This window comes from Uranotaenia lowii, chromosome 1 (genome assembly GCF_029784155.1).
Source record: "Uranotaenia lowii strain MFRU-FL chromosome 1, ASM2978415v1, whole genome shotgun sequence".
In the NCBI taxonomy this organism is placed as follows: Eukaryota; Metazoa; Arthropoda; class Insecta; order Diptera; family Culicidae; genus Uranotaenia; species Uranotaenia lowii.
Window position 1 is genome coordinate 195,501,468 of NC_073691.1, and position 8,486 is coordinate 195,509,953.

Below are 8,486 nucleotides of genomic sequence, written 5' to 3' on the forward strand. Positions count from 1 at the left end.
TGGTTACAAAAAATTTCGAAATCATTCATTCATTCATTCGTTCATCGGTCAAAAACATCCAGGACGCTGGATCCAACCAAAACACTTGAACTCTTGAAGAAATCAGTAGAATTTGATAAATGACGCCACGTTTCCCCGGTTCGTTTCCGGTTTCGCTTTGCATTTCTTTGAAATATCATAAACGGTTACGAACAGTTACTCCAAACAACCGAATTCGACTTTGCGAAACTATTGGACGGATGCAACTTATTTGATTTACGAATCAATCAATCAATCAATCAGCCAACAAGCAATCAAGCATCAGTTTAACTTTTCAGGGAGGTGAAAGGTTGATGAAAAGCTGAATATTTTCACACATATCTACCAATTATTGTTGAACAACAAGGAAAGTCAGTGTTTTGGAAAGAAAAAAATATTACTTTGTTTCTGAAGTTCTGAACTAAAGTACTTTGTTAAAAAATATTTATATGATTTCCTTGCTCAATTATGTAGAGGAAGTTTGGACTCGCTTTTTATGCAAAGTTCAAACCTAGTTAAGAGCCTTCAAGTTTGAATTAACGGAAACGTTATTCTTATAATTCATTCATTACACAGCGGAACATTTTCTTGGTGCCCTTTTTTATCAGGAAAAAAAACTGGTTTTGGTGCTTCATTTTATCAGGCATTCTTATTTTGGATTTATATTTTGGTTTCAGAGAGACAAAGCTTTAAAAAAATGAAATTTTACAATTTTTAAAAATCAATAAAACAGAATGAAATTATTTCTGACTTCACCAGAGGACATTTTCGAGTTTTTTTTAAATATTGAAAATCTTTATAGTGTCATCTTTTGATTTTCACAAACTGGTGACAAATAAACTAAAAGAAAACATGGGGTTTATTTTACTGAGAAATCGAAATTACTGATGGCAATTGATTTAGAAAGTTGAAAATTGATTAAAATCTCATATTTTTGAATATTTTGTAACAAAGGACCGATTTTGTTTTCAAAATAGTTGCCTTATTTCAAAAGTTAACAAAAAATCTCAAAAACGAGAACGGGTCCATATTTCTGAAAAAGCACTTCTACATTAAGATTTATGAGTACTCGAAGAAACTGTCATTTTTGTCATTTTTGTCATTTTTGTCATTTTTGTCATTTTTGTCATTTTTGTCATTTTTGTCATTTTTGTCATTTTTGTCATTTTTGTCATTTTTGTCATTTTTGTCATTTTTGTCATTTTTGTCATTTTTGTCATTTTTGTCATTTTTGTCATTTTTGTCATTTTTGTCATTTTTGTCATTTTTGTCATTTTTGTCATTTTTGTCATTTTTGTCATTTTTGTCATTTTTGTCATTTTTGTCATTTTTGTCATTTTTGTCATTTTTGTCATTTTTGTCATTTTTGTCATTTTTGTCATTTTTGTCATTTTTGTCATTTTTGTCATTTTTGTCATTTTTGTCATTTTTGTCATTTTTGTCATTTTTGTCATTTTTGTCATTTTTGTCATTTTTGTCATTTTTGTCATTTTTGTCATTTTTGTCATTTTTGTCATTTTTGTCATTTTTGTCATTTTTGTCATTTTTGTCATTTTTGTCATTTTTGTCATTTTTGTCATTTTTGTCATTTTTGTCATTTTTGTCATTTTTGTCATTTTTGTCATTTTTGTCATTTTTGTCATTTTTGTCATTTTTGTCATTTTTGTCATTTTTGTCATTTTTGTCATTTTTGTCATTTTTGTCATTTTTGTCATTTTTGTCATTTTTGTCATTTTTGTCATTTTTGTCATTTTTGTCATTTTTGTCATTTTTGTCATTTTTGTCATTTTTGTCATTTTTGTCATTTTTGTCATTTTTGTCATTTTTGTCATTTTTGTCATTTTTGTCATTTTTGTCATTTTTGTCATTTTTGTCATTTTTGTCATTTTTGTCATTTTTGTCATTTTTGTCATTTTTGTCATTTTTGTCATTTTTGTCATTTTTGTCATTTTTGTCATTTTTGTCATTTTTGTCATTTTTGTCATTTTTGTCATTTTTGTCATTTTTGTCATTTTTGTCATTTTTGTCATTTTTGTCATTTTTGTCATTTTTGTCATTTTTGTCATTTTTGTCATTTTTGTCATTCTTGTCATTTTTGTCATTTTTGTCATTTTTGTCATTTTTGTCATTTTTGTCATTTTTGTCATTTTTGTCATTTTTGTCATTTTGTCATTTTTGTCATTTTTGTCATTTTTGTCATTTTTGTCATTTTTGTCATTTTTGTCATTTTTGTCATTTTTGTCATTTTTGTCATTTTTGTCATTTTTGTCATTTTTGTCATTTTTGTCATTTTTGTCATTTTTGTCATTTTTGTCATTTTTGTCATTTTTGTCATTTTTGTCATTTTTGTCATTTTTGTCATTTTTGTCATTTTTGTCATTTTTGTCATTTTTGTCATTTTTGTCATTTTTGTCATTTTTGTCATTTTTGTCATTTTTGTCATTTTTGTCATTTTTGTCATTTTTGTCATTTTTGTCATTTTTGTCATTTTTGTCATTTTTGTGATTTTTGTGATTTTTGCCATTTTCTGTCATTTTTGTCATTTTCTTGTCATTCTTGTCATTTTTTCATTTTTGTCGTTTTTGTCATTTTTTTCATTTTTTTTTTCGAAGTCATTTGATTTTGGATTTGACATTGTATGATTTTTTTTATCTTTAGTTCACTTATAGATACAAATCCTGGAAGATCATCTATTTATGGTTTCTGTCCTGACAATCATAATGGAGAACGGTTCTTTCAATTGAAGTGCTAGTCCATTGACTTCATTTTGTTGGGAAGAATTAGGAATAAAAACTTTTTCGCGTACAATGATGGTCACATTCTTGTAGACCCAAAGATCACCTACCGAGCCAAGTTTGCCATCACCGTCACCAGCTAGCCATTCGGTGGTAAGAAGAGCCTCATTTTGTGGGGCACCAGCATTCAAAAGTCCCTCACGTGCCACGTCGACACGCCAGAGCCAAACCCGAAATAACGAGAGCCCCAAATTGCGAGCAGGGACTTTGAACGAGCGTGGAAAACTTTATTTCATTTTAAATTACATACTTATAATGCCATTTATTTTCCGCAGCGTGCGAGCATTAAAGGAGCGACGACTAATGGCTGGTAATAATGGAGTGCAAGAAAAAAAAATTGAGGAAAAGTACCGCGATAGAGTTTTTCTCGGGGAAAATGTGTATGTTTTTTTCCTTGGTTTGAAAGCAAGTAGAGCCATCCTTTGGTTGGCTCGCGTGGTTCAACTGAATGGGTCAAAGAAAGGGGAAAAACTGAACCTCGTGAATGGTTTAGGAATTTGAAGCCTTTTTTTCGGTTGAACTCACAGGCATCTTCTGGGCCTGTCTTCTCCGGTATAGTTATAATGAACTGTCAAGGCCTGTTTAAGGCCCAATTTCGGAACCATCCAAAATATGCTAGTGTTCTTCTGTTTCGCGTCTTCCTCCAGTTGCGACGTTCTACATACATATGTGATTTGACATGAGCAGCGTGTGACACAACCGGGTATACCGTCAACTGGGGCAACATGCAACAATTTTCAACTTCATTGGCTTCTAAAAAACTTATGTTCACAGTTAATCGTATCCTTTATGCATCAAAAGTTTTAAGGATGCTGGGGCATTAAATTGGCGTAGTTAAAAAAAATATTGGTTTCCTCAGTTATTTTTAATTTTCTAAAAACATGCGATTTTCACACTCCTTAGAAAATGGGGTAACTTGCAACAAACTTTGTTTTTAATGAAAAATCTTATGAACACGTACGAAAATTCATAGTTTTTAATATATTTGAGATGCCTTAAAGACCATTACGCATGACAACACCAATTGCAGTAGTTTTTGGGTCTGTAAAAACAAATTTTCACATTTTTTCTGAAAATAAGGATACTGCATACATTTAGGGGTAAATAATACTACGAAAAATTCTACAAGCTGAAATCATAAAAATAAATGTTTGGATGAATGAAATTTAACTGTTTACAAACGCGTGATGCAAAACATTCATATTCCAGCACATGGAAACGAGATTTACAAGGTATTTCTTTGATTTGCATTTTGTTGCATTTAACCCCAGACACCTAACTGAATTTTAAAAATATTCATTTAAAAAAATTGGGTGATTGTTCGAAAAATATTTTTACACCAACAATGTTGGTATAACATGAGGAAACCTGTAAAAAGTTTGTAGGTAATTTTATCAAGCCGATCCGTCATACTGGGTAAAGTTTTTTTCGGCATCAAAAAATGTTAAAATTTGTACATTTATTGCTCGATTTTTCAAATTTTACATTAAAATAAAAAACTTATGACAACTAGCTTAAGATGCGAGAAATTATGTCATCATCATTTTGTTATCATTAAAAGAGAACTTTATCACAATACATTAAATTAAAAATTGATTCAATGTAGTGTTATTTAAATGTTGCATCGAACCCCGCTGTTGCATGATGCCCCGTTTGACGGTATGCCATCTTCATTGAGCCTGGAAGTCTTCGTCTTCACTTGAAAGGGCGCGTAGGTTGAAACCTGATGGCTTTTGCCTTCTGGAGTGTCGTTCAATTGGCATGATAAATGTCTCTATTAGATTTGTCCCTCTATGTTGAGTCGTCGAGTCCTAGCCAGAATCACAAACGCACGTTTTGACTTCGGTGAAAACTCCATAGGCTTCATCGGTTGGTGGGAAAATGACTCAAAAAGTTTAAGACGACCAAAAAGTGATGAACCATCCATAACCATTCCCTTATTTCAGTTGTTTTACGTACCGAAACCTACCTTTGAAAAGAAACTGTAGCCTATAATTTTTTAAAGTCATACTTCGTTAAATCCTTATCTAATCAATTTGACAGTTACCTATATAAATTTAATAGTTGCAAAAAAAAAATGGTTGGATATAATACTCTTTTTTAGTTGTAGTCTTGAAACCGTCCATTATCTCTTTTATCTCAACCTTTCCGGACAAAATTTGCAGAACTTAGAAATTATTCGACTATAAAGCTTGCTTCATTTAGGATTGGAATAAACTTTTGCTCATATTGTGGCGCTCCTGGTGGAGAGAAGTTACGGAAGGAACCGGCCCATCGAGGATCGTGCTCTAGCAGACGCACGATCAGCAGAACATCCACACCTGGAGCAGCGCACCATCATCGGACGAGGGTATCAAATATCATTGCAGCTTTAAAAGCTGAAAGGACATTAAGTTCATTGGTAAATTATTCGGACAGTTCCATCCTCAAAGGTTTATTGAGGACAGTGAAAGTGTTGTAATAAGTGACAGTGAAAAAGTGTCTGCGCATCGGAATCAACAATCACGGCCACGGGACGGCTAGAATCCTTACGGACGAAGGATTATCGTACGCAAGTAATCAGCTAAGTTAGTTCTATAAGCCAAAAAGTGAAAACAATTTAACGAAAAAAATACAGTGAAATAAAAATTAAAAAAAATTTAATATTTAAAAAAATTTAACAAAATTAATAAGTAAAATTGAAGAAAATAAAATAAAAATAAAATGTCTAATGAGAATGAAACTCAAAGAATGCTTGAGGAGACCCAAGCGGTCTTCGAAAAAGCAGAAAAAATATTAAAATCGATGCAGACCCCTCAGGTCATCCGGGATTTACAACCCTTTCGGGGAGAACCCGGCAAATTGCATTCGTTCCTTAAAGCAGCTAACGACTGCATACCTTTCATTGAACCACGCCATTCTATGACATTTGGCTTCAGGCCTTAAGATCAAAAATAATAGGACCCGCAGATCAGGTCTTAGAGGTGTATGGTACGCAGCTTATCTGGTCCGAAATTCAATCAAACCTCATAGCGTACTACAGTGACAAAAGGGACCAGGTAACGCTGACAAGAGAATTGTTTTCTCTTGTTCAGCAATCAAACATCGAAGATTTCTATGCAAACGTGTGCAACAAATTATCACTTCTTATTAACAATGTAACAATAAGTACAGACAACGGTGCAGTGCGGGCAGACAGAATTGCCACGCACAAGGAAAATGCACTGCAAGTGTTTTTGGCTGGCTTGAGAGAGCCAATTGGAGGAATCGTAAGGGCAAGACAGCCCAAAAACCTGAAAGAAGCTTTCGATGCAGCTATGCAGGAAGGTAACTTTCTCAAAAAAACGATCCCTTTCAAAAATGAGGCCCCTCAAAGGCCACCCAAACCACATTTTTCGTTCAGTCCTCAAACATTTAATCACTTCAATCAATCTCAGGTAAGTCAACCCCACTTCGTCAGACCCAGGCATTTGGAATGCCTAATCCATTTAACCAACCCCAAGCAGGTCCATCCCAATTTCCATCCAGATCCGCATTCATACCGAAATTTCCAATTCCAAGACTTCCTATACCCAACAGGAACGCATTTGCACCAAAACCCTATAGCAGATTTCCTCCACCGACTCCGATGGACGTAGATCAGTCAATCCAAACGAAAAATGTTAATTATATGAACAGAAACAAACTGTTCAACAGGCAAGAAATTCGAACACACGAGCAATACCCCGAAGATCAATCTTATTTAGAAAACCATTATCCCGATCCTTACTATCCTTATTATAATCCTTATCATCCCTACTTCGATCCAAATTACAATTACTATCCGGAGGAGGATTCTCCAGCACAGAATCCAAATAAAATTAAAAATCAATTAAAGACCCCTACTTTATCGGAATCCAAAACAGAAACCGATAATGAAGACGATCTAAATTTTCAGGTGGATCTAGGTCCAACGAAAAAGACCTAAACAATTTTATCCCTTATGTCATGATTCAAACCTCTAAAGGACAATTAAAATTTTTGGTGGACACTGGTGCCAACAAAAATTATATTAGCAAGAATCATGTAAATATTGAAAAATGTAGGACGACTAATGCAGCAAAAGTGCGTAACATTAGTGGCCTGCATACAGTTGACAAATTCGTGGAATTCAACCCCTTTCCACAAATTCAAAATAATAAACTCCTTTTTTTGTCTTCGACTTCCATCCTTTCTTTGATGGGTTGATAGGCTATGAAGCACTCAGACAAATGAGAGCTGAGATTTTAACTGCTTCAAACGAACTAAAAATTTCGGGTGAGAGGATCAAAATGTATAAAAAGTATCCTCAAAAATCGTTTACTCTCAATGCAAACGAGATAAACATTATTCCGATTGAGACTTTGGAAAATGGAGGTTTTTGCATTGAAGACGATCGCGAGATTCACCCTGGCGTATTTTTGTTAGCAGGATTATATTCTGCAAATGACAACCTTGCCAATGTGTTGTTGAATAACACATTGGACGAAACAGTTAAATTAAAGCGAAATATTTCAATTGGCGAAATAAATCACGTCGAAGCGACAGCTTCTAAACTTCCTCTCAAAGGTGGAAAAACGAACAAAAGTTCATTGCTTCCACAATTGAGGTTGAGTCATTTGAACTCTGAGGAAAAAAAGAAACTGACTGAACTTCTGATTCATTACGATGATATTTTTCATCAAGATGGTCAAAAGCTCAGCTTTACTAACGCGATCAAACATCGCATTAACACAACCGATGACCTACCGGTATACACGAAATCCTATCGTTACCCCTTCTGCCACAAGGAAGAAGTACAACGACAGATTTCAAAGATGCTGGACCAAGGCATCATAAGGCCATCACTCTCCCCATGGTCCTCACCCATTTGGATCGTCCCCAAAAAGGCCGATGCTTCTGGTTTGAAGAAATGGCGATTGGTGATTGATTACAGGAAGCTAAATGAAAAAACAATTAGCGACCCTATTCCTAATATCACTGAGATATTAGACAAATTAGGGAAATGCATGTATTTCTCAACGCTCGATCTAGCCTCAGGGTTTCATCAGATCGAAGTACATGAGAAAGACATACCGAAGACGGCATTTAGCGTTGATCACGGTTTATACGAGTTTGTCAGGATGCCCTTTGGCCTCCGAAACGCTTCATCGACTTTTCAAAGAGTTATGGATAACATACTCCGTGATCATATCGGAAAAATATGCTTGGTCTATATGGACGACATAATTGTCTATTCAACCAGCCTTCAAGAACACTTGGAGAATCTGGGAAAAATCTTCAATACTTTGAAGAAATTCAATATGAAGGTCCAATTAGACAAAAATGAGTTTTTACATAAGGAAGTAGCTTTTCTGGGACACGTCGTGACACCCGAAGGTGTAAAACCTAACCCGGACAAGATCAAGGCAATAAAAGAATGGACTTTGCCCAACACCGAAAAGGACCTGAGAGCTTTCTTAGGAATTCTCGGTTACTATCGCAAATTCATTCGTGACTTTGCCAGGATAGCCAAACCTTTAACTCAACAGTTGAGAAAGGGAGAGCGTGTTACCCATACGCCCGAATTCATCTCAGCATTTGAGAAATGTAAAAGATCCTTACAAGCAGCCAAATTTTGATATATCCAGATTTCACGAAGCAATTTGTGTTAACGACGGATGCCTCAAAATATGC